The sequence below is a fragment of the Ursus arctos genome, unplaced genomic scaffold, assembly GCF_023065955.2.
Source record: "Ursus arctos isolate Adak ecotype North America unplaced genomic scaffold, UrsArc2.0 scaffold_6, whole genome shotgun sequence".
NCBI lineage: Eukaryota > Metazoa > Chordata > Mammalia > Carnivora > Ursidae > Ursus > Ursus arctos.
In genome coordinates this window covers 75,813,008-75,837,494 of record NW_026623078.1, presented here as the reverse complement: position 1 = coordinate 75,837,494, position 24,487 = coordinate 75,813,008, and the positions used below count along the sequence as shown (strand labels likewise).

The 24,487-nt window shown below is 44.8% G+C and overlaps 2 protein-coding genes across 7 annotated transcripts in view; one reads left to right on the top strand and one right to left on the bottom strand.

The window, feature by feature from the left end:
- CYRIB (CYFIP related Rac1 interactor B) overlaps positions 1–24,487 on the top strand; it is a 142,560-nt gene that overhangs the window by 31,279 nt on the left and 86,794 nt on the right. For all 6 annotated transcript variants that reach the window (XM_048212470.2, XM_057307727.1, XM_048212471.2 and 3 more), the window contains exon 2: positions 8,288–8,340. The gene's annotated coding sequence lies outside the window, so the exon portion shown is untranslated. The remainder of the gene's footprint in view (positions 1–8,287; positions 8,341–24,487) is intronic.
- The window catches only part of LOC130542884 (collagen alpha-1(III) chain-like), a 63,008-nt gene that overhangs the window by 31,453 nt on the left and 7,068 nt on the right, over positions 1–24,487 (bottom strand). The gene's annotated exons all lie outside the window — the stretch shown is intronic.

Below are 24,487 nucleotides of genomic sequence, written 5' to 3'. Positions count from 1 at the left end.
GCCATCTGGTATGTTCTTTCCCTTCCTTATGCTCCTCCTCCTCGCCTTCATGCTGTTTCTTAAATTAATGCCAGGCTGAATGGCATTTCTTGAATGACCACTCATGTTACAATATACAGTAATAATTAAGGTTATTGAGGAGGTGATTGGTTAAGCCTCCAATATATTTATTTTGAATATTTACTAACGTGTTGAGCACCCTGTGTAGTCTCTCCCCGATTCATCCCTTGGACATAGAGTTGCAAGTACTACAGCTTCATTAAGAACATTGTTAAATATGTGAGTGGTAGATCATGGCACTACGGGGAAATGTAAGACATGGATGCATCTGGGAGAGTGAGGAGGGAAAGTGTAGAAACCATGTTTGGCCTCTCTCCTGTTTGCAGAATGTGATCCTGAAAATAGTGCCGAGCTGTAGGAGAAGGATGCAAAGGGAAATGGTAATTAGTAGGTCCTGTCGCTGACTGTTATCTTTGACAGAGAACTGCCTGGTGTAACAGATCCCAGGCCTGGGGCTGGGAGGATAGTGTGCTCCCCTGGCCTCTCACGGTCCTTCAACATTCTTAAGAAGGTGACAACCTCAGGGGGACAGTGTGTGAAAGAAACTCTAGGAGCTTTTATTCCCCCAAACGCTAGTAAGGCTAAATATATGAAATGAAGCTACTATTTTTGGGGAGGGGGACCCAAGCCAGAGAGTTTTTTTTTTTTTAAAGTAGGCTCTACACCCAGCGTGGAGCCCAGCAAGGGGCTTGAACTCACGACCCTGAGATCAAGACCTGAGCCGAGATCAAGAGTTGGAAGCTTAACCAACTGAGCCACCCAGGCAACCCCCTCCCCAAGACAGAGAATTTTTATAAACTTGTAGTGGACCCTAGAATCCGTTACGCTCTTTCAAAAGAATCCCAAAATATGTGTGGGGTTCGCATCTGAGTAGGGAACGTGCGTTGGAAGTCAGGAGTATTTTGTATGTTCCGTCATATTGGGATCGTAGAAGGTTGGTGTGTATTTAAGTTTGTGCACGTGTGTGTGCGTGCATGCAGAACCTTCATGTATAATCCTTAACATTTGAAGTACATTCTTGGGGATGAGGCATCGGTCTGTTTTTGCAAATAAAAGCAATGCTGCTGAAGATAGTGGGTCTTGCTGTCATGTAAGATTTCCATAGCCAATTAGCACTAGTTATAATTAGGAAATTAAACACCTGGGACTGTGTTTCAAGGGACATTTCTCCCCTGTACGTTAGTTGCCTTTCTGGACTGCCTCCTTGGTAAGTGATGATAATGATACGGTTGGCAGAGCCACGGAGAACCTGGTTAATAGGAAAGGATGTATTCTGAACGGATCAAGGAACACTTCAGAAACTCCAGCATGGCGGAGGGCTCCTCCAGAGGCTTTTATTTCCAGGCTGCATCTTGGATATCTTGCGGTCCTGGAACGGTCCCGTGGGAGGTGGCACCCACTGTTGCGTGAGTCTGGGGGTGTGTTCTCTAGGAATCCTCTGTGACAGTGGGGGTTCCAGACATTGCAGTTTTTCCAACAACAAAAACAAATCAGCCAAGATGAATTGGCATCACTTGGCATGAGGCCTTCCTGCCACCAACTCACGCTAGTCATTCAGGGCTTGGCCAACCAGAGGAGGAACTGAAAACGTGAGTTACGAAAGTTTTAATGTTCAGGTAATATGAATGTCTAACTCTCTGAAGTACACTATATACTGACTAGCAGAGAAGCCAACATTAGTGCTGCTTCTACCAACACAAGGTGCCACCAGCCTCAAAGTGCTCATGATCTCACCGAAAGAGCCAAATGTTGGGAGGTCATGCAAATGGCGTAGGAAGGGGTCTCAAGTGCAGGTGGTGGAGTCGAGAGAATGAGTGATGTGAACGGCAGCACTTCCTTAACACTGTTGTCCTCAACTGTTCCCTCCTTGTCTCTGGTTCTTGTTCAGCCCAGGTGTCTGGGGCTGCCTCTGTGACCCCGTCCTTGTGTCTCTCCGTCACCCTGTGGCTGCCTCTGTCAGAGTCCTTGTCACGCGGTGTTGCAGGAGGCAAGGTGCGCGCTCCCCCGAGAGTGAGGTCTTCGAGGAAGGCGCTGTCTTGCCCCTTTGAGGCTGCCTGGCCTGTGAAGGTCATTGCTCCATTCTGAGACCCAGGCTGTTACCAGCCAAAGGCCCGTGTGTTATCCCTGTGACCTTGTCTTACCCGGGGCTGCTGTAACGCGATACCACAGACTGGGGGGCTTATAAACAGCAGGTTTATTCCACACTGCCTGGAGGCTGGAAGCTTGAGATGAGGGCATCGCCACAGTCGGGTGAGGGCCCTCTTCTGGGTCACAGACTTCTCGCTGTATCGTCATGTGGTAGAAGGAGTGAGGGAGGTCTCTGGGGCCTCTCTCATAAGGCCCGTCGCCCCATCCATGAGGGTTCCCCCTTCATGACCTAAGCACTTCCCAAAGGCTTGTTTTTTAAAAAAGGTTTTATTTATTTATTTGAGAGAGAGAGAGAGAGAAAGCGTGCACCCACAAGCAGGGGGAGCAGCAGAGGGAGAGAGAGAAGCAGACTCCCCGCTGAGCAGGGAGCCTGACGTGGGGGCTTGATCCCAGCACCCCGGGATCATGACCTGAGCCGAAGGCAGACGCCTAACTGACTGAGCCACCCCGGCGCCCCAAGGCCCCACCTCCTAATGCTGTCACATGGGGTGTTAGGATTCCAGTGTGTGAATTTGGGGGGAACACCCACATTCAGACCTAGTACTTGTTACTGACGTATAATGTGCATACAAAGCAGTGCCCGTCCTGATTCTTTTGGGATACGTGTTTTAAGTCCAGCTGGTTTAAAACTGGACATAGCAGACGTTTGGAGGTGGAAGGCACAGGGAGGGCCAAGTGCACAAGGTCAGGTACAAGCAGTAGGAGGGAATCCTGGCCCATGTGAATCCTGGACTGGGTACAGCAGCCATGTCTCCTGTGCTGGGCACAATGTGAGGAAGACGAGGACTGGTATCCCAGCGGAGCCGGGCAAGCCAGAGGTTTGGAAGTTTTCATCATAAAAGCTCCTTGTTTGGATTAAGCAATTACATCTCTTTTTTATTACTTTTTAAATTTTTATTAATTTTTTTTTTTTTTAAGATTTTACCCGTTTACTTGACAGAGCAAGAGAGCACAAGCAGGGTTGGGCCCCGCATCGGGCTCTCTGCTGGGCGGGGAGCCTGCTTCTCCCTCTCCTACATTTCTTTTTTAAAAGAGACTTGTGGTTTCTCAGAACTGGGGGGTAATATGAACATGTGGAAGAATCTTACCTTCCTCACTCAGGAGGCAAGTTGGATTGAGAGACCTTTTGTAACTCTTTGCGGTGTTAGCATTTCCGAGTAACTATGGAAACGGCTGAGCATTAATGTGTGGCTTTCTCTGGGCTACTTTCTCTGGGTTGATCAACCCAGCTACCTGTGCAATGATCACATTTTTTTCCTTGACAAAATTATAAAAAGCATTGATTTGCTCAAGAGTCTGTTTTCATACGTTTGTAAAATATTGCCCTAATATTTTTTTTACATTATCGTTAAGTCCTCCGAAGACCGTAAAAGGCTTCGGCCTGCTTTAGATGATTTATCATGAATTCTGCATCATAATAATTCTTACAAATAGCTAATATTCACAGAGCACTTGGTATAGATTAGCCACTGTTCTGAGGGAAAGTTTTATTAAATAAGTGATTAAGCGTTGTTAGAAATATTACAGAGCTCTTATAATTGAACAGGATTATGGGTATAAGTTTATGATTTTATTAACAGGGCTAGAATGCATCATGGCTAAGAAAAAAACAGCAAATGATAAACAAGCCAATCAAATTACAAGACGAATTCACTGAGGAGAAAGAGTAATTATTTCAGTTATTTTTGTGTGCTTAATTAACATTTATTAAGTGTCCTCTGGGTCACAGGCACTGTTAGGTACTTTTACATCTGCTATTTTATTTAATTACGAGGAGTTCTTCACTTCCACGTAAGATTTCCCATGGGCTTCCTTCAACTAATGAGTTATTCTGGCCGGTCCTGCTGGTACAGTGAGTCCCCTGGGGAGGCGGAGAACCATGGTGGTGCTGGGGTGTCGTCCTTAGAGAGTGTTTGATTGGACAGGGTTGGGACCCGGCGGCAGGATTTTTAAAAACAACTCTCCTTCCTCTCCCACGGGCTCTGGTTAAGTTGGTCGTAGGGATGAGGACCTCGGTGTTGGACTCTTGGAGATGTTTTCTCACCGGCGGAGAAATAGTGACTTAAACTCCTCGGCAATCAGCACTCATCACAAACTTTGGGAGTCGTTGGCTATGCCAGGTAGAATAAGAAGTACACCTGCTTTCCTTGGACTGTTTCCTACGAGCTGGGTTGTGGGAAGTGTCAGAATAATGGCTGAATGACACAGGCCAGAAAAATGTTGCCCTAAATGTCTCAGACCCAGAATGTCCAGTGGTGCTTAATCGCTGAGCCGTACTCTGTAGCGTTTATCATGCCAGTGACTTGCCTAAGGTTTTGTTTTGTTTTTGGTCTGAAAAAAAAAAAAAAAAGACTAGGGAACTTCACGGTAGAGGTAATTCCTTTTAATGAAATACATACATATGTATGGACTATGGATCTGTGAATAAAAAGAGTTTAAGAGGACACAGAGAATTATGCAGAATTCTTCTGGTGGAGGGATTATAGGTCGAAATGGCTTCTTTAAACATCGTCTTTGATGGCACAGTAAAGTGTTTAACATCAAAACATTAAAAAAAATTAAGGAATTAAGTGGTTTGGGAAGCTCAACTTTTCTTTAAAAATGGTGCTAGCCTGAGATCACATCACAGAGAGTTAACCTAAAAAATATTCCATAATCAAAAACATATATCCAGGGGCGCCTGGGTGGCTCAGACGTTAAGCGTCTGCCTTTGGCTCAGGGCATGATCCCAGGGTCCTGGGATCGAGCCCCGCATCGGGCTCCCTGCTCCGCTGGGAGCCTGATTCTCCCTCTCCCACTCCCCCTGCTTGTGTTCCCTCTCTCACTGGCTGTCTCTCTCTCTGTCAAATAAATAAATAAAATCTTAAAAATGTATATATATCCAGTCCCTAAAAAAAATTCACGGTCATCTTCACAGATCGATTTGCTTCAGTGCGAACTTTTCATCCTGCCTAGAAACCCCAGGAGCCGTGTGGTGTAACTGGTGGACAGAAACAACAAAATTTTCAGTAGTTCTGTCACTGTTAAGCATTTTCCCTGAAAATAAACCAGTTTTCTGGTAGAGCCTTCTACTTAAGAATGTTGTGTCCTTTTAAAAGCATCATGGTACATTTGCTAAGAGAACTGGGGCAACTCAGTCATTCCTTGGGGCCTGGGGTTCTTCACTGGGGTCACAAGGGGATCGTCATTGTCCAGGTGGGGCTGCCCTGGGGCCCTGGCGTCGTCTGTAGAGCAATGGGGGAGAAGCATCAGGGTGGCCACTCCGGGTCTTTGGCTCTCCCGCCCTGGGCTCAGAGCTGCTGGGGGCGGTAGAGAGTGGGGGCATCTGGATGTGTGTTCACTTGCAGAGAGAGGAAATCCGTTTAGTTCTGTAGGCATTTTTAAGGACCTGTTATGTATCAGGCAGAATCCCAGGTGCTGGGAACAGCAGGATGGCCAAACTCAGTGTTAGCCCTCAGATAGCTTCTGATGTCCAGGAGGAGACGGAGAGGGACACAGGGAATCCCAGCATTTCTTCAGCTAGGCCAGGGGCTGGGTGGGAGAAGGGGTCAGTGGGAACGCAGACTGTCTGTGTGAGCTCTGGGTGGCTTTTTTTAGAAACAAACAACAAGGAGAAGACAGCTCCCTCTTTGAGTCATTCTGCCCAGCCACTCCTGAGGGGAAAAGAAAGAGGAAGGAGGAGGGCCCACGTGTGATGGTTGGGACTTCCCTGGTGCCCTGGAATGGACCCAGGGGCTTCTGCATGCTGGTTAAAGGGCTATCAGGGCAGGAGGAGGACTCGGGCTTTCAGAAGACCACATAACCAGCCCTTAGGGTTGGAGGGACTTCGGGGGTCACCTAGTCCAGGCAAGTTACCCTGGCAAGCCTACCTGCTTACGTATCCAGGTCTAGTATCCTACACCTCTCTTCCGGCTGCTTGTGCTTGACCATGTGAACTGGCAAATTAGCCTGCGGGCCTTTGCATGTGTTGTCAATTCTGCTTGGATCCTCTCCTGCCTGGGCTGGGCAAATTCTAACCTGTCTTTTCGTTTTCAGCTTACATATCACCTCTTCCGGGGAAGCCTTTCTTATATCCCCCACTTGCCATCCCTTGCCTAGTTAATTAAATACCTGTTTTTGTGATTGCTCAGCACTCACCACTGTTGGACACTTTTTCATACTCCGTTGTAATTGCTTGTCTGCCTGTCATTGGGCCACTAATCCACAAGAGCTCCTGGCTGGCTGGGATGGTTTCATTCCTGGAATTATCTCCATGGCCACGTGCTTGGCGCATCATAGGTGCTCCGTAGATAGTTCTCGGAAGAATGAGAGTCCTCACTTTATAGCAAAGGCTGTAGGAGCTCAGAGAGGTTCAGTGCCTTGCCCAAAGTCACACAGCTCTGAGAGACTGAGCAGGCATGGTGTGCGTCTAAAGAGGAGACAAGATCAGATCTGGTTTCTAGAGCCACAGTCCCTATCATGGAAGTGAAAACAAGTCACCCTTACCACTTTCCTTCTAGGGGAGCTACTTGCTGTCTGCTGGGTTTATCTCTAGGTGATGCTGTGGCCAGCTTATCCTTTGTATTCTTCAAACCAAAAAAAAAAAAAAGGGGGGGGGTTCTTTTTCTGATTTCTAGGTCCTTTTTCCAAGGCCCTAACATTGCCCCAAGAGAACAACTTTCTTCCATTCTCTATTTTGTAAATCCGGTCAAATTTGAAAGAAAGAAAAAAAAATGTAATTGGAAGACATAGTGAGAGGAGTTCAGAGAACTGTAGTGGTGTGTGCGTGTATGTGTGTGTGCGTGTGTGTGTGGTGTGCACACAAGGGCATGGGACACGTGTTGCACATGCTAGAGGGCAGAGCTTGTAAGAATGCTTAGATGGTTCATAAGTTAAATCCCCTCTTTCTTTGGACACCAAGCAGTTCTGTGATCATGATTTAAAAGGGAACTTTAGGGGCGTCTGGCTGGCTCAGTCGGTAGAGCGTGCGACTCTTGATCTCAGGGTTGTGAGTTTGAACCCCACATTGGATATAGAGATTACTTAAAAATTAAAAAAAAAATTTTTTTTTAATAAAGGGAATTTTAAACCATACTCATGGAATGATGGAATGAGAACAACAAGAAAACCTGTGCCTGGAAACCCAAGGGGAGATGGGAGGAGGGGCACAAGGGTTGACATGATCAGCCCGCAGTGTCCTCCCACCACAGTCAGGCTCAGCCCCCTAACCTTTTGTGAATAAAGCGGGGCTGGTGGATTGGCTTCCTGTGGTTCAGCACCCGATGAAAAGCACAGAGAACACACTAAGGCAGCTGAGATGTAATCAAAATAAAGGCGTTAAAAAGGCATTCTGTTTCTCTTTCACACGATAACAAGAATGTCTAGACGCCGTGGACGTTGCTTCCATCTTCACGCTCATGCTGGTGACTTTGCTCCCTGGGACGTTGGTTAACTATGGTTTTATGAAAACTCCTTTTGATTCATAAGTTTCTGCTGCTGCAAGAGATGTTGAGGGTGACAAGGACAGGGTGCTGTACATGTTTGTTTTCTTTCGTCAGCCAAGAAGAAAGCTAAAACAGGAAGTGATTCAGGGATAGAATGATTCAGACCAGATCAAACTCAAGTTGGGCTGAGCGTTTTGCTGGGACCAAGATATGCTGTTGTAACTCAGAGTTCCAGCATTCTTTATTTTAGCATTCTGAATTTGGAAGGACAGCCTGGCCCCACCCTCTGTCCCCAGGACCACACAGTCCAGCCACACTGTCCCTTAGTCATAGGATTTCGGTTTGGGTCTTTGCTCTTCACGCGGCTGTGCAACCATCAGCAAGTTACTTAACTTCTCTGAATCTCCTTTATTTTTTTAAAATCTCCATTTCTTTATTTGTAATACATAAAACTACTTTGAACATTAAATGAGAAAGATGTTTACAAAACATGCTCTGTAAACTTTAATGATCTGAAGGAATAGAATTTGGAGTTTCATCCCCAGACTGTCTCTCTGGTATGGGAAGACTAATAGTGGCTAGCATTTACTGGGGGCTTACCGTGTGCTCAGGTCTGTTGTCCCTTGCTTAACCCTTGCCGTACCTCTGTTTTACAGGAGAAGAAACTGAGGCCTGGAGTTTGAGTTATTCGTTCAAGGTTACTGAGTTGGTAAGTAATGGCGGATTTGACCATGGCCATCTGCTTCAGAGCCTGTGTTCTTCACCACTTCACTGTGAAGAAAAATTAAAGTGGATGGGTAACATCAGACCAGGACATGGGTTTCAGTTCAGTAGAAATAAGAACCTTCTGCTTCTGTTGAAATTAGAATCCATGTGCTTTCTTTCATTCACTCCACGAGTATTTAGAGAATCTACCAGGTTATCAGGTCAAATTATTACTTTAAATGAGAACTTTGGAGGGCAGGAGACACTCTCCGCCTCCTGTGATCAGTAATAGTCATAATAGTTGACAGTTACTGAGCACTAGTGAAGAGCTGACCCTGTGTCAAGAGCTTGTCTGTATATCTTGTTTAAATTTCAAGGGAAAGTTGAGGTTCAAAGAAGAGAAGTCACTTGCCCAAGTTCTTTCCAAGTGTAAGGGGTTGTCTTAGTCCCTCTGGGCTGTTATTAGCAGAATACCACAGACTGGGGGCTCTAAACAAGAGAAACTTGATTCTCACAGTTCTGGAGGCTGGCAAGTCCAAGATCAAGCTGCCGGCAGATTTGGTGTCTGGTGGGGCCTGCTTCCTCATTCATAGATGGCCATTTTTTTCGCTATCACCTCACATGGCTGAAGGGGTGAGGGAGCTCTTTGGGGTCTTTTTCATCAGGGATGCAAATCCCATTCGTGAGGCTGCACCCTCAGGACCTAATCACTCCTGAAAGCCCCACCTCCTGACACCATCCCATTGGAACTCAGGTTCCAACGTAGGAATTTGGCGGGGACACAAACAGTGCATAGCAGGGGTAGGACCAGTGCATCCATCTCTCGTGTATGCTTCTAACTTTTATGTTATGGACGTGTAACGTACATACTGTAAAATGCACAGATCTTTTTTTTTTTCCAAGATTTTATTTTTAAGTAATCTCTACGCCCACCATGGGGCTCAGACTTACAAACCCAAGACCAAGAGTCGCATGCTCTACCAACTGAGCCAGCCAGGTGCCCCTTGATGAATTCTTAATATGCCACCCCACCTTGTCGCCACCCAGACAGGGCATTCAGTATTTCCATCCTTCCAGAACATTCTCTCATGCCCCTTCATAGTTAGTCCTGCCCCAGGGCTAACCACTGTTCTGACCTGCAGAAGTCCTATATCCATCCTGTCATAGATTCCTGCTTCAGACCTATCTAGATCCGAATATACTTACTCAACAAAAACAAAGTACAGATAAAAATAACACTTTAAATAGCGTGGGTGATCCTGTCATTCCACCCAGCCGCGTCTCTCTTGGAGTGAGTGTGAATGAGAGACAGCTCTGCTGTTCCTTCTGTCACTCTTTGTTCCGATGGCTTTTTAGAGTGTGAGCATCTTGTGCCATCAAGGGTGTTTCTTACATTTATAGATTTTAATTATCCTACAACACAGCTCTGAAATCCAAGCCAGCTCTTTCTTCTGTGCTCAGCCTAAGAAACCATATCCAGTGCTAGAGGGACACTGCCTGTGTTGGACCCGTGTTGGGAGACGGTTTGTCAGTCTCCATGGTGAGATCTTATTATATTGTGAAGGAGAATTTTGACTCCTTTCAGTTTTCATATTCGTGCTCACTTTGGAAGCTGAACCTTGAGTGAGCTGCCGCTGTAATGTGGACAGAAACCCAGGCACGGGTAGGTTGTTATGTTAGACATGGAGACCTAGAATGCTCTGCAAACATGGCGGACTACCCTGATTTGTGCGTCTTTCCTGATAGGAACACGGAGTGGGCTGAAATAGAAGATTTGCATCTAGGGGAGCTCAGCAGAAAGGGAAGTTCATGAGTGTCAGAAGTGAAGAGAGAAAATTAAGCCACATGGTTATGTGGGCTGAAGCCATGACCACTAGTGGGACTTTTGTACCCAGGAAAAGGCCACAGAGTCTGGGTGTTCTGATTTTAATGCCACAGCAGGTCTAAAATGAGGTTCGGGCCCAAGGTGGAATCGAGCACTGGGAGCCATAAACATCACACTTCTTCATGGAGAGAGGTTAGAAAAACTCCATGGGCAAAATAGAGAGGAAGCTTGCCTTGAGTGGAAAAAGTCACCAGCAAGAAATTTAAAAACATATGTAGTTGTGGAATCGACATTTTTATTGTGTATGAGATTATGAGTCCCCTCCAGCTGAAAAATGAGCATAAAAGCTTGTCTAGTGCCATGGAAATTCCCAGTGCAAACATAGAATCACCCTGTAAGGATATTTGACAACCCAGACCTAACAGGACTCCCACATAAAGAACTCCTTCTGAGGATGAGTTCACAGTTAAATAGTACGAGCTCTCCAGGAAATGAACTCCTTCCAGTTGGAAGTAATAGAATCATCTAAAAGAGACTATACAATAGCATATTTAAAATAATTAAGGACTAAAGATGATATTAAGAAAAACGTAAAGAAAGATGAAAAAGAATAGGTTGATTTGAAAGGTGGCCAAATTCAAATGAAAAATAGTCCTCCAAATTCAAATCCAACGAAAGGGTTAACTCACACATTAGACCCAGCCAAAGAAACAATTAGTGACAGTGGTAATAGCTTACATTTGTTAAGTCCTTAGTATGCGCCAGGTGCTATGCCGTGTAAGTATATGAACTCATTTAATCCTCAGAACGAAGTTATAAGGAAGGCATGATCAATATCACATGTATTTTATGGGTGAGGAAACTCAGGCATGGTAGTTTATGCCGCTTCCCCAAGGTCAGCTGGTAAGGATGGAGCTGGGATTTGACCCCAGGCTGTCTCGTGTAGTCTGGAGTCTGCGTGTGTAATTATTATACTGTAGACTGTCCTCAAAAATAAGCACTAAACAATAAAGAAATGGGAATACACAAGAATGGTAAAGAGATATAGAAGAGAGAATGAGAGGAGATTGCTTATGTCTAAACAGACGGGCCCAGGGAGAGGCAGTATTCAAAGACACAATTTAAAAAAAAAAGATGTCACAATGATTTGATGTCCTTTCAGATCTCCTCCAGTCCTTAAGTTCCAAGAATCTGTGACCAAGTCACAAGAAGCTGTGGCCCTGTTGAGGGCAGAAATATTCAAAGAAGTATGGCAGAGGCTCAGTTTCCACTTAGTTTGCATTGATGTGCTGATATGTTTGACAAAGTTCTCTCTGGGGGGAAAGAAGCCTTGCTTTGTAGCTTGCTGATTGCTGTGGTATAAATACTTCCCATGACCAGTTTCAAGCTACCCACCTGACGTCCCTGAACCCAGAATTGGGAAGAGATGTGCCGACTCAGCTCTCTTGAGTTGGTGTGAGCCGGCTTCAGCACACCAATGGCTCTGATGTGCGGTCTGTTTTTTTTTTTTTTTTTTTTTTTTTAATATTTTATTTACTTATTTGTCAGAGAGAGAGAGAAAGCACAAACAGGGGGAGCGACAGGCAGAGGGAGAAGCAGGCTCCCCACTGAGCAAGGAGCCTGATGTGGGACTCGATCCCAGGGTGCTGGGACCATGACCTGAGCTGAAGGCAGGCGCTTTAACTGACTGAGCCACCCAGGAGTCCAATGCATTCTGTTTTTAAACTGTAATTTCTGGGTTGTGCATCCGGGGTAGAACTTACAGGAAGTAGTAATGTCATGTGTGATATCACAGGGGCAGGGAGAGACAATGGGACAAGAATGGAGCTCTGGCCCCCTTTCTTCCCTTGTATTTAAAAACAAACAAACAGACAAATGAAACAGGGCATCTGGGTGGCTCAGTTGGTTAAATGTCTGCCTTCGACTCAGGTCGTGATCCCAGGGTCCTGGGATCAGCCCCTCCTCAGGCTCCCTGCTCAGCGGGGAGCCTACTTCTCCCTCTGCCTCTGTCCCTCTCCCTGCTCATTCTCTCTCTCTCTCTCTCAAATAAATAAAATCTTTTAAAAAATAAAAAATAAAGAAACGAAACAACATTTTGGGAATGTGGGTGGGGAAGTGGCATATATATCACACTATGGGGGACTGTGAAAATGAGTACAGCATCTTTGTGGGTTTTTTTAAGATTAATTTATTTTAGAGAGCGAGCATGTGCGAGCAGGGGTAGGGGCAGGGGGAGAGGGAGAGAATCCCCAAGGAGACTCCCTGCTGAGCATGGAGCCCCATGCAGGGCTCAGTGCCATGACCCTGAGGTCATGACCGGAGCTGAAATCAAGAGTTGGACATCCAGCCACTGAGCCACCCAGGCGCCTCTGAGTCCAGCATCTTTGAAGGGCAGTTTGTACTATCTGCCAAGTACAGTTTGGTACTATCTGCTATTTCTAACTGCATGACCCTGAATTCTACTTCAAAGATTTTATCTTATAAATCCTGTCTTTCTTATAGTCACACATGGTTTATGTGAAGATGTATGTAATGTATATTCATTTCAGCATTGTTTGTAATGTAAGACCCTGGAAGCAGCTGAAATGTATCGTTGGTAGGGGATTGATTGGATCAATTATGGTATGTTCTTTCAGTGGAATGCTGGGCCACTGTTTAAAATAGTAGGTCATGTATACTAAGAAGGGGTGATCTCAAGGATACATTCTTAAATTAAAAAAAAAAAAGACAGCATGCAGAAAAGTGTATGTGGTACGTTCCCATGTGTGGGGAAAAAGTGGGAGGTTAAAGTATGTCTACATACCCACCTACACACATTACATGCTTAATTATGCATAGACTGTTGCTGGCAGACACCAAGAAAGAAGGTGATTGTGGGGAATACAGTTTACCTCTTGGGGAAAATGCTTAAGGGATTGGGGTCTAGAGTGGATGGAAGATGTCTTGGGGTCTAGAGTGGATGGAAGATGTCTTGTTGTATATCTTCCATATTTTTTTGAATTTTAAAGCATAAGTATATAGTATCCTTTCTGTTAAAAATAAACTAGTTAACAAAAAACTTCACTTTGGGAGTTTTCAACATGAAAGCCCCTCTCCTTTTTAGAGGAGATTGGCAGATCTCCGTGTGGTGCTGATCACTGTTTATTGAGCATATGCTGAGTGCTAGGCACTTCCCCATCATTTCTGGCTCAGTCCTCTCACCCGTACACTGTGAGTTTCTCCGTTGGTAGGCTCAGCCTGGACCCCAGCAGTTGCCCAGTGAACGTGTGATCCACATTTCTAACCCATCACCGAGCGTTTTATGGAACTAGACGCTTGCTCTCTTCTCTCTTATCATTTGGTAACAAATGCAGTAAACAGGTTATTCATCTTGAGAGGGCTGCTGTTACGATATTATGATTTATCAGCTGTAATCCAAATGGGCAAAAGGACTGGAGTGAAAAGTTTATAGCATCGAAATCACAAAAACTGACCTGAGTATTATTTAAGAGTGTGACATCGTCTGTAACATTCAGATGAAGTTCTTGCCAGTGAGGGCTGTTTGACATGGGCACTTGGCTGTCTCTCGAGATGCTGTGTTGTGGGCTCATTCAGAGAGTGCCCTTAAGTACTTTAAAGTATCACTGTCCCTTGTGTGATGTGGGATGTAGTGGTTTTAGTTTGCTGGGAGCTGAATGTGCATCAGCAGTGTTCTCCCAACTCCCCGAATAGTAATTCTATCTCCCCTGCCTGAGTGCGATGCAGAGTACGTTTCAACGCTGTTTCTTGTATGAGGCCTTTCCTGGCTCCCCCCACGCTGTTTTCCTCTTGTTCCGTGTAGTATTTAATTAAAGCAGTTATCTTAGTGGCTTTAAATAATTGTAGTCGTTTGTAGCCGTCTCCACATCAGGCTGAGTGCCAGGAAGGATGGCCTGGATCATCTCGCTTCCTCGGTGCATAGCCAGCATGCAGCATGTGTCACAGCCCTTCAGAGTTCATTAGCCAGGACTCGTTTGACCTCCAAGCAGAACCCCAACTTGAACAGCCTTCCGCAGAAAGGGGATTTATGCCACTGAAAAGTCCAGGGATGGAAATTCAGGCGTGCTTTACGTGGTGTTGCGAAGGCTTACCCAGTTTTTCTCCATCCCTCAGCATCACCTACCATTTCTTTTTGGGCTGTGGTGGCAAGATGGCCAACAGCACTTGTCGCAGAAGGAAAAAAAGACCACTTTTCCGACAGTTCAAGAAAAGTCCCCGAATTGAATCTCCGTGTTTCTGATTGGGCTTGTGTGAGTCACATGTCCATCCCTGGACCAATCCCTGCCCTAGGCAGATGCAATGATCTGATTGGCCATCCTGGATCAAATGCCCGCCCCCTGAAGGAGCTAGGGTAGGGTCTGCACCTCCCAGAACTCACGGACTGAGGCAAGGGGAGGTGGATGTTCCCCAGGAAAGTCTGGGAACCCTTTGTGCGTGGGGGGAGGGGTGGGTAAGCAAAACCAAGGATGTCCAATAGGGTAGGTTTTTAACCACTGTTTACTCAATGAATGAATTAACAGATGAATGAGCAAACGGGAGCGTGCTGCTGATTCTGTGAGCTGGTTATACAATACCTAGAGTGGGGTTTTAACAGATGGAGCCTTTGCACAGAGGAAGGATAAAAGAGAGCCTTGAAATCAAGTCCTGTGAGGATGACATTAAATTAGCGGAAATATTTAACAAGAAATAGGAGACATATGATAGCCGTTTCCAAATGTCTGAAGGGCATTCGTAGAAATGGAGCTTTTGCTGGGTTCCAACTTAATGTCTTAGGTGCTGGGCTAGGCACTTGGATCAGCCTCTCCCTGCTTGTATTTTCATTTTATTTTTATTATGCAGTCCATTTACGCTCATTATAGAAAATCCAAAAATGCACACAAAAGAGAAAAATAAATGCCCTCCCATAATCTTACCATCGAGGGCTAATTGTTATTAATACCTGAGTATATATTCTGTCAGCCTTTTCTCCTTGTTTGCAGTTACATTAAAAAAAGATATTATTTAGTCTTGATAATGGTGCTTGTCAGAGAAAGAACCTGTGGCTCAGACCGAGGCACTGGAATCCTCAGGCCAGAATTCAGTCCCCGTAAGCCGGCCTCAGAAGTCCTCTCTCATTTCTGGGCTTAGGTTTGCCTGCTACATAACCAGCAGTGTGTGCACTAACAGGGTTTTACTACCGTTCTGTTCTGAGAATCCTGATTTCATCACTCCCAGTTCATTCCCTCACTCCTTCATTCATGTACTCAGGAAATCTTTCACTGGGTGCTGGGGGTGTAGTGGTGGATGAGGCCAGGCTCCTGCCCTCCTGGAGCTGACTGTCTAGCTGAGCTCCACCTCACTTGTAAATGGGTTAGATCAGCAGCCCCTAGGCCTGCTGATGGCTTTGTCGGGAAGCAACCAGCAAAGCAAAGAGGAAGCACCGCAGCCAGGGGCCTAGTTGATATGTGCCTTCTCCCCAGGATCCCTCTCCTGAAGGAAATGGGTGGATGTTGAGGGATGGGAGGCTCAGGGTATGCATTACCTGTCCTCGGCCTCCCAGGCCTGGCTCTTCTGGGTAATCTGGGGTTTGGCCCATATCGTGTACCTATGATGACCCTATTTTCCAGACCTCAGACTACAACTCAGGATAGGAAGCGGGGTTAGCCAAACAGAGAGAGGGAAATACATATTTCTTGAATGCAACCTTAGGTACTTTTGCATGACTCTCCTTGCCTGGGAAAGTAGGTATTAACATCCTCATTTTGCTGGGGAGGACGCTGAGGCTCAGTGGGATCTGTGATTTGAGCTCGGGCCTGTCTGATGGCTCCCAGTCCCGTGAGCTCCCTCTTCATGTTCCTCTGATCCAGATACATTGGGGAGTAGGACTTTAAAAGGCTGTGAAATTCTAGGTGATTCTGTTAGTTTCATTCCATTCGCCTAATTAAGAAAGTATTTATCGAGGGCCTGTGTTCAGAAACTCTGTTAAGCCTGGGATACTGGCCAAGACCAATGAGCGCTCTTACTCCCAGGGAACTTGAAGTCTGAGTTAAATCATTGGAAGAGCGATGATATTTCTGCATACTCCCTTGCTTGGTGATTCATTGAGCCATGCGGGAGGACGTATCAGTTAGGAGCCTTTGTGTTGTAAGGGACAGAAAAACCTAGTTCAAACTGGATAATTGGTAGGAGCAGTTGAGTGTTTCACATAGGGGATAGGTTTCAGGCACACTTTGATCAGGGCTGCGGCTTCATTTCTTGGTGATTCTCTGGGCAACCCACTTGTGTCTGTTGGCTTTGTTCTCAGGTTGACTTCCTCTATAGTAGTGAGAGGGCTGCTAGCAGGGCTTCTGCACTGTGCTCCAGGAAGTGTAGAGGAGAGCTGTCCAATGTGGTGACCTGGCTGCCGGTACCTCGCAGACCACATACTTGTTGGATCATGCTTGTTGAAGAGCTATCATCTCTCCCCAGGGCCACTCAGCAAAATTCCTAAGCTTCCCTCTGATGGGATCATCTCAGGATGCCTCCATCTCAATCCATCATGGTGGCAGAAGAAATGAGGTAATACTGATTGGCTTAGACCAGTCAGGACTCATCATCCCTGGAACTGGCAATGGGGACCGAATGACTGAAGGATGTTGCTTGGTGGGAAGAATAGAATAGATGTTGAAGAGGCAGCTATAGTCCTTAAGGGGGCAGTGTGTAGGATGTGGGTGTAGGAAGATGAGCAAGGTCCCTTCTCTGAACTTAAAAAAAAAAGGCCTTTCTCTTAAACAGCTCACATTCTAATGAGCTTCCTGACTTTGGCAGTGATCAGAGGAAGGACATTTACTACATTCATTGAACACTAGGCACTTCACATGTTTCCTTAGTTAATTCTTATAATGTCCCTGTCAAGTAGGTATTTCCATTTCACAGATGAGGAAACAAGTTCAGAGAGGTTTAGTCGCTTGCCAGCAGCCACACGCCTAAGAGATCAAGGTGTTTTGAGGCTGTGCAACCCACGTTCCTTCCTCTCCTTTCTGTGATGGTTGTAGAGAAAATAGATGGTTACCAGAGACGCTACAAAGTTTCATCTAATGATGCCTCTACAACAAGCAGGGCCTTGGGAGTAGTTACTGCTTTTCATTTCAGGCTTTTATTAGTGGAATTCTGCCTGCTTTTTTTCTTTAAACTAACTGTAGTGGGGAGGCAAACCCCTCTCCCAGGTCCAAATAAGCAACCTATAATTGAATGAGCTTCTGAGAAAAGCAGAACCATTGTCAACTCACAATGCATCAGAAGAGAGGGTTGCATTCACATAATTTTACAAAAATGATTTCTCGCTCCTTTTGACTTTGCTGCCTGAGGCTTCCATTTGGTTTTAAAGTAATAGAGTAACTATTATGTAATCATATACAATGCTTCTTTTCCCTGGCCTCAAGTTAACTCATGTGTTCAAAATACAGAATATATTTTTTAGTGAAGAGTTTATGTAAAGCCAGTGTGATTCCTAAATTAAACTGCCAAAACGAGGGCGTGCAAGCCGGATTTTCTGGTTTTCTCCAGACTCTACAAAGATAGAACATCCAACAGAGCGGGAGATGATTTACCAAAACTCATGAGTGTCCTGGTGGCAAAATGTCTGTGTTCTTACTGCCCCCGCACCCATCGTGCATGTCTTGAGCCTTGCTGCCCGTTGAAAGAGCACTGGTTTATTCATAGATATCCTGACCTCCCTTACTTCCACCCCGCTGGACATGGTTGCGTCCTGGGAGAAATTAACAAAAATGGGAAATCAAAATGGTGGCCGGTGACAAGTTGACACGTAAGACTTTCAAGTTAGATGCTGTGCTTTTGGAGTTCTTGTGTCTGCCTTCCATTTTTTTCAGGTTATTACTGATACTAATGAATTTACCTTTCCAAATTTCTATTAAGTTGTCTACCATGTTTTGGGTCCTGGGGATAGAGAGCCGAACAAAGCATAGCCTCCATAGTCTTCAGTGGTTCTCCTCTGGACAGATCTCCTCCCAGTCTGTCCATACCAGATATTTTTCTGGTTTTGATTTGAGTTTGCCTGGCAAACTCATTAAACTGGACCTTAGAAAAAGGGTGAAGTACAAAAGAGGAAACAGGAAAGACCTGAGGGTGCATGCGTAGGCTTAGGTGTCAAGAGGGATTATTGGGCTCATCTTGTTGACCCTAGAGGGTGAATACTGTGGTTGTCATTGGGACTAGTATTTAGGGTTTTGTTGTTGTTGTTGTTGTTGTTTTGTTTTTTTTTTTGTTACCATAGCATAACCTAACTCATCCTGACTGATGTGATCACCACTATCATAGAGGGGGCAGGATTCCTGGGATCTGGCCAGCTTGTGTATGCACCTGTATGAATGTGTGCATGTGCAAATATATATAAGTATAGATATGAATATGATGCCTGTATGACAGTGGTTCTCAAACTCGTCTGCACATTAGAATCACCTGGGGATCTTTTAAAAAATTCCAAAGCCCAGGACATAGTGTAGATGAATTAATTCACCAACTCTGGGGGTGGGCCACAAGCACTAATAGATTTTAAGCTCTCTGGGTGATTCAAGTTTGCAGACAAGTTCAAGAACCACTGGTCTATGAGAATTATAATAATAACATCCCTGTTATTATCTGAAGAGGAGTAGGGATAGTGGTAATGACAATGGTACTAGCCATCATTATCATTTACTGACTGTTGCCTATCTGCCAGGCAGTATCCTGGCAGATACTTGTCACATCTAAACATTGTCACATCTAATCCATACTGCAGCCCTGCCAGACAGCTCTGTAGGTGGTTGGAGAAGGAAAAGAGGGGGGTCATATCTTTAAAACTGATGGCAGCCACAGAGCTGCTAAGTCCAGATTGTCAGGTATAGTCCAGAAAGATGGAGTTGTTGGGCTGCTCTTGTTGACCCCAGAATGACCACTGTGGTCATCATTGGGGCTGAGACTCGAGGGTTGTTTGTTACCATAGCATAACCTGGCCCATCCTGATGGATGCAACCATCCTTTTAATAACCACAGTGGATTCAGGAGTCGATATGCAAAAGCACATTTTGCAAAGTTTTAAATTGAGAGTGAGTTTATTTTGGCTTGTGGCTTGGAAAGAGAAATGAGTGTAGTAAACCAAGCTATTAATCTTGGGTTGGTTGATTCATCCATCAAAATCACTCAGTGTTTCAAGGAATCAGGTTAAATAAATTAATAAAACATTACCTTGTATGTTTGTAGTGCTTTTCTCAATGGGATACATGGTGCTATAGGAATGTCGTACCATTGCTTGTCTTCTTGACACATCCTAGAAGGACCATCGGGCATCAGAAGGGACATGTGTTACCATGGGTAATAACAAGAGCTAAGTGATAATGAAATGCTATGCCTGACTCGAGTCTTGGAGGGTAGGTAGGAGTTTGGCCGGGAGGTGTGGTAGTGTTGGGAAGGGGTTCATAGCACAGAGAATAGCACAACAGGAAGTAGTATTTATAGGAACTCTATAATCAGTTCAGTATTAGCACCAAGAAAGACATCATTCCCCACTCTTACGGGTGATTGAGAAGTCCCATACAGTCTGCATTTCCACTTGTTTCTTTATCATTTGGTCCATGTCTCCTAACATTTTTTTCCCCCACTTTGGGAGAGATTTATGTGTAATGAAGGGCCAAATAAGCATAATGTTTTAATTGATTTCGTTTATCCTAAAAGATCACACCAGACACTGCACCCAATGTTGTACACATGCTTATTAGTAGAGATTTTTTTTTTTTTACAGGACTCTGTTGATGCCTCAACCTTTGGGTCCATCTAGCCATTGGAAATGAACTCAGCACTTGTCTGACTCTCACTCCGAGTCCAGGCCTTGGTGACTGTGTTCCCGTGAGACCCCTCTGAGCCCCTCTTGGGCCTTCAGTTCTCTTCAGTGTAAAATGTTAGATTGAAGATGAATTCCAAGGTCCCTTACGTGTCTAAAATTAGGTAATTCATCAGATATTCACTGTTATTTAACAGGACACTTGCGTTAAATAAAAAATAAAAATAAATAATTTTTATTTATTTATTAAATAAATAATTTTTATTTTTTTATTAAATAAATAAAAATGCTAAGTAAATACTGAAATGGATACTGTAGACATTTTCTCCAAAGCTGTGGGTTTATGTTCTCCAAAAATAAAAATAAATAATTTTTATTTATTAAATAAATAATTTTTATTTTTTTATTAAATAAATAAAAATGCTAGGTAAATACTGAAATGGATACTGTAGACATTTTATCCAAAGCTGTGGGTTTCTCCAAAGCTGTGAGCTTGGGCAAGGTAGTATTCTCCTCTCTACCTTAGTCTGTCCATTAAAATGGAAGGAGGGATGCTTTCTCATTAAACCTGTGGTCTAACATGAAATCAGCACCAGGATTTTAGAGAGTAAGCTGCTTCTTAGCTTGGACCATATTGGTTCTCTCTTAGAAAGGTGGTGGGGTTTTTTTGTTTTTTGGTTTTTTTTTAAATCTTATGCAATGTCTTCTTTTGTAGTCTCACAACTTAAAACTTTTTCATGCTGTAAGCTCGTGTTTGACACCCTCATTGTTCTGTATTTCAGCTAGTTGGTTATATGCCTAATCGTTTTGGTGACTTTGGTGGGGAGGGTTTATATCTCACCTCCTCACGTTGCTCATCTGATTCCCTGGTTTTAGGGCGTGTCCATGTTGGGAGTGTGGAGAAGGGTTATGGCCCTAGGACTGGGATAACTCAGGCTGGACCAGTGCTTGACCAGCTTGACCAGGCTTGACCGGCTGCACCTGTTTGAGTGCATGCCTTATGCCAGCACTACGTCCAGCTCTTGTGCTAGCACTGGGGATACAGTGGTGACAAAACAGCATGGGCTCTGGGGAGCCTGGGTAGCTCATTCGGTTAAGCGTCTGCCTTCGGCTCAGGTCATGATCTCAGGGTCCTGGGATCGAGCCCCACATGGGGCTCCTTGCTCAGTTCAGGGAGCCTGCTTCTCCCTCTCCCTCTGCCCCTCCCCACACTCATGCTCTCGCTCGCAGTCTCTCAAATAAATAAATAAAAGCTTAAAAAGAAAACACAGCATGGGCTCTGCCCTTATGGGGCTCCCAGTGTTTAAGGAAAGCACATACATCACCGTGTGATTACAATTATGTCTGTGCTACATACAAGAAGTGCAGGGTCCTGAGCACTCTCACAGTGGGGCATCTAACCGAGTTTGCTCCAAGTTCAAATGCATGGACATGATGAAGAGCTCAGGAAAACAGTTGGGGAAGCTGGAGGCATTGAGAGTCACGTACGATCAAGTGCAAGATGGGAACAGGGGAAAGGTTCAAGATTAAGCCTGCAACCAGCACCAGGGTCCCTGTGGATGAAGTTCAGTACACCAGGCTTTCCTTGGGCAAAGGAAGTGTTCTTTTAATCTGTAAAATCTGTAAGATTTTCTTAAAATCTCCAGGGCATATGTCTGTATCATTTCTTTGGCAGTTGTGTGTTGTTCTGTATTGTAGTAAGGTAGGGTGTCTTTCATCCCCGGGAAGGGAAGGCTGTTTCCTATACTCGGTGTGTCTCCCTCCCACCCCAAAGTGTGTAACCCTGGATGGAATTGTTGATCAGGTGATTAATGAAAAGACCTGTAGCTCATCAGTTAACCTTAGTATGTGGGACTCGTCCTTCTTACATCCACAGCAGCGGAACAAAGGAAGGCCCAGGACCTGTGGGAACAGTAACAGGTAACAGCCCCAAGTGTCCCTTTGTGCTCAAATTCACTAAAGCTTCCATCGATTGAGGCAATTAGTGGGGGAAACCTATTGACTTGGGAATAGAGATACTAGCTTGTAATTAAAAGTCCAAGATAAATCGGCTTTTCTTTTCTGCATCTTATTACCTAGTTTTCTTTCTGCCCCTGTGATTCTATTTCCATTAAGAGAGGCTTCTCTTTGCCTCGGCACCACCCGCCCTTCCTTATGCCCTCCTTCAGAGTCACTCCCCGCCCCCTTGGCCACTTCTTCTATTTCTCTTTTATCTTTCTTCTGGCTACACACTTCCCTTTTTGAAGGCCATCTTTATAAATAAAATTGTTCAAAACATTGAAGGAAAGTTTAAAAAAAATACTTCATCCCTGCTCTCTCCTTTTAACCTCTCTGAGCCTATCTGCCATTTCCCCATGGGGATGCATATTGTATACTAATGCCATTCTATTCTATATACAGTTTTGTACTTTGCTCTTCTAGAATAGTCACAAATTTTCAACCAGCAAATGTTAATTGAGCTCCTACTGTGTGCTGGGCATTGTTACAATGGCTAGGGTAGACGCATCAGTGAACAAACCAGACATAAATCCCGGCTCTCCTCGAAGCTTCCACCTGATTCATGGAGAGAGACAACACGCATAATACAAATTCTCTTAAGACGCGACCACTGTTGCAAAAAGAAACAGGAGGGTTAAAGAAGGTCAGGAGTATTTATAAAATATTTTCTCATGTTACTACCATCTTCCTGTGTACTTAGGGGTTGTATATTATCCTTGATGTGGATGGATTGTATTTTATTTACAGTGTTTAGAGCCTTAGGACTATAAACTTTAAATCTTAGAGGACTTATGAATCATTGAGAGCAAATCCTTCATTTTTGAGGTGACGAAAAACAGGTCCAGAGAAAAGAAATGACTTGGTCAAAATCATATAGCCCCTAACTAGCAAAGTGGGGGCTTTTAAATTTCAATTAAATTGATTTTCGTTGATTCTGAAGACAGTTCTTTCAGAACCCTGCTTTGTTATCTTCCTATTGTGGGAAATTGAATTTGTTTCTGGTTTTTATTATATATAATGCTACAATGGGCAGCTTTATACCGATACCATCTTAATGAAAGCAAGTTAATAATAACAGTAGTAATAATAAATAATAGAAGAGGCTAATATTTATGGAGCACTTACATTTGCCAGGCACTGTGCTAAGTGCTTTCCATGAAATAACTTAATTCTGACAGCGAGTACCGTTACTTTCCTGTTTTTTACAGATGAGAAAACGAAGGGATTCAGACTCAGGTCCGAATACTTAGTCACCATGATGTACAGCCTTCCAAGTTTGGATACAAAAGCTGCAAATTTCAAAAAGCAAGATAATCAGTAATGCACATCTATTTAAACACTTAAGAGTTTTCCAAGAATGTTGACATATTAGGCTTAGCTGTATGTAATTGCTGTTTTTAGGATAAAACGTGGGTGAATGTTAGCAGTTTCTAATGTTCCGTCTGTTATTTCAGTTAATCCTCACAATAACGGTGAATTAGGTGGTATCGTGCCTATTTTATGCATGAGTCGCCTAGTATTTTAGATGGAGCTTGGACACTGAGTAGTTTAATGAATGTTTGCAGAGAGATCGGAGAAAGGGGGGACGGGAGGCAAGGAGAGCAGCGTGACTGAGGCCAAGTAACCAGCTGCTAATACCTGGCTCAAATCCTGGTTCCATGTCTTGGTGGCTTTGTGACCTCTCGAGAAATTCTTAAATTCCTTGTACTCATTTCTCATGCAAAAACTGTCATTACAAAGGTTGAATTTATAAAATGGGTGGAAGTCATTTTGCTCAAAACTGGCAGAACCAAAGCAATTAATCCGAGCAGGGGCGGTGGGGGTAATTCCTTCTGCCATGATATTTCAAAGCAAACCCATCTCTTTTCTCCAACCACAGTGTTTCTGTAAAACACAGAAAGAAGCTTTTCAAAACGGCATGGATAACTTAATGACCCTTGACACCATTGGGGAGTCTCTTCCTTTACAGATAAAGTTGTCCTCTCACTCGGATGGGGTGCCATATAAGATGGGTGGAGCAACAGAGATGAAGCTCGGTTTGGGTGTCTGGGTCACCGTGGGGGGAGGTCCAAGAACAGAAGGCCCACCCAGCTGTTCCTCTCCCTCCCGTTGTCTGGTGCCATTTCTGATTTGACAACATCTTGGCCCCCTCCTTCAGGTGACCCCCTCCTGGGCCTGTGCGTGTTGATAAGGTGGCCCAGCCACAGTGGGGGGCGGGCAGGTGGGCAAGGCAGTGAGTGCCCTTGGGCTCTGAGCCATCCCGCTGGAGTGGGGCCTGCTCCTCTGGTCTGCTTCCCCAGGTGACACTGGGGAGGCCTTTCCTGCTGTAGGGGAGTGACTGTCAGAGCTGAAAATGCCAAGTGGTTCCTGAACCCCACCAGGGGCTGAAAGAGCTGCTGGCGGGAAAAGGCCGTGCCTCCTGAGCATGCCTTTTTGGGTTTTTCTGCAGCCAGCTCTTTGTGTCCAAATGGGGCAGTGCGCTTTGGGCTGCAGACTGCTTAGGACGTCAGTAAACCC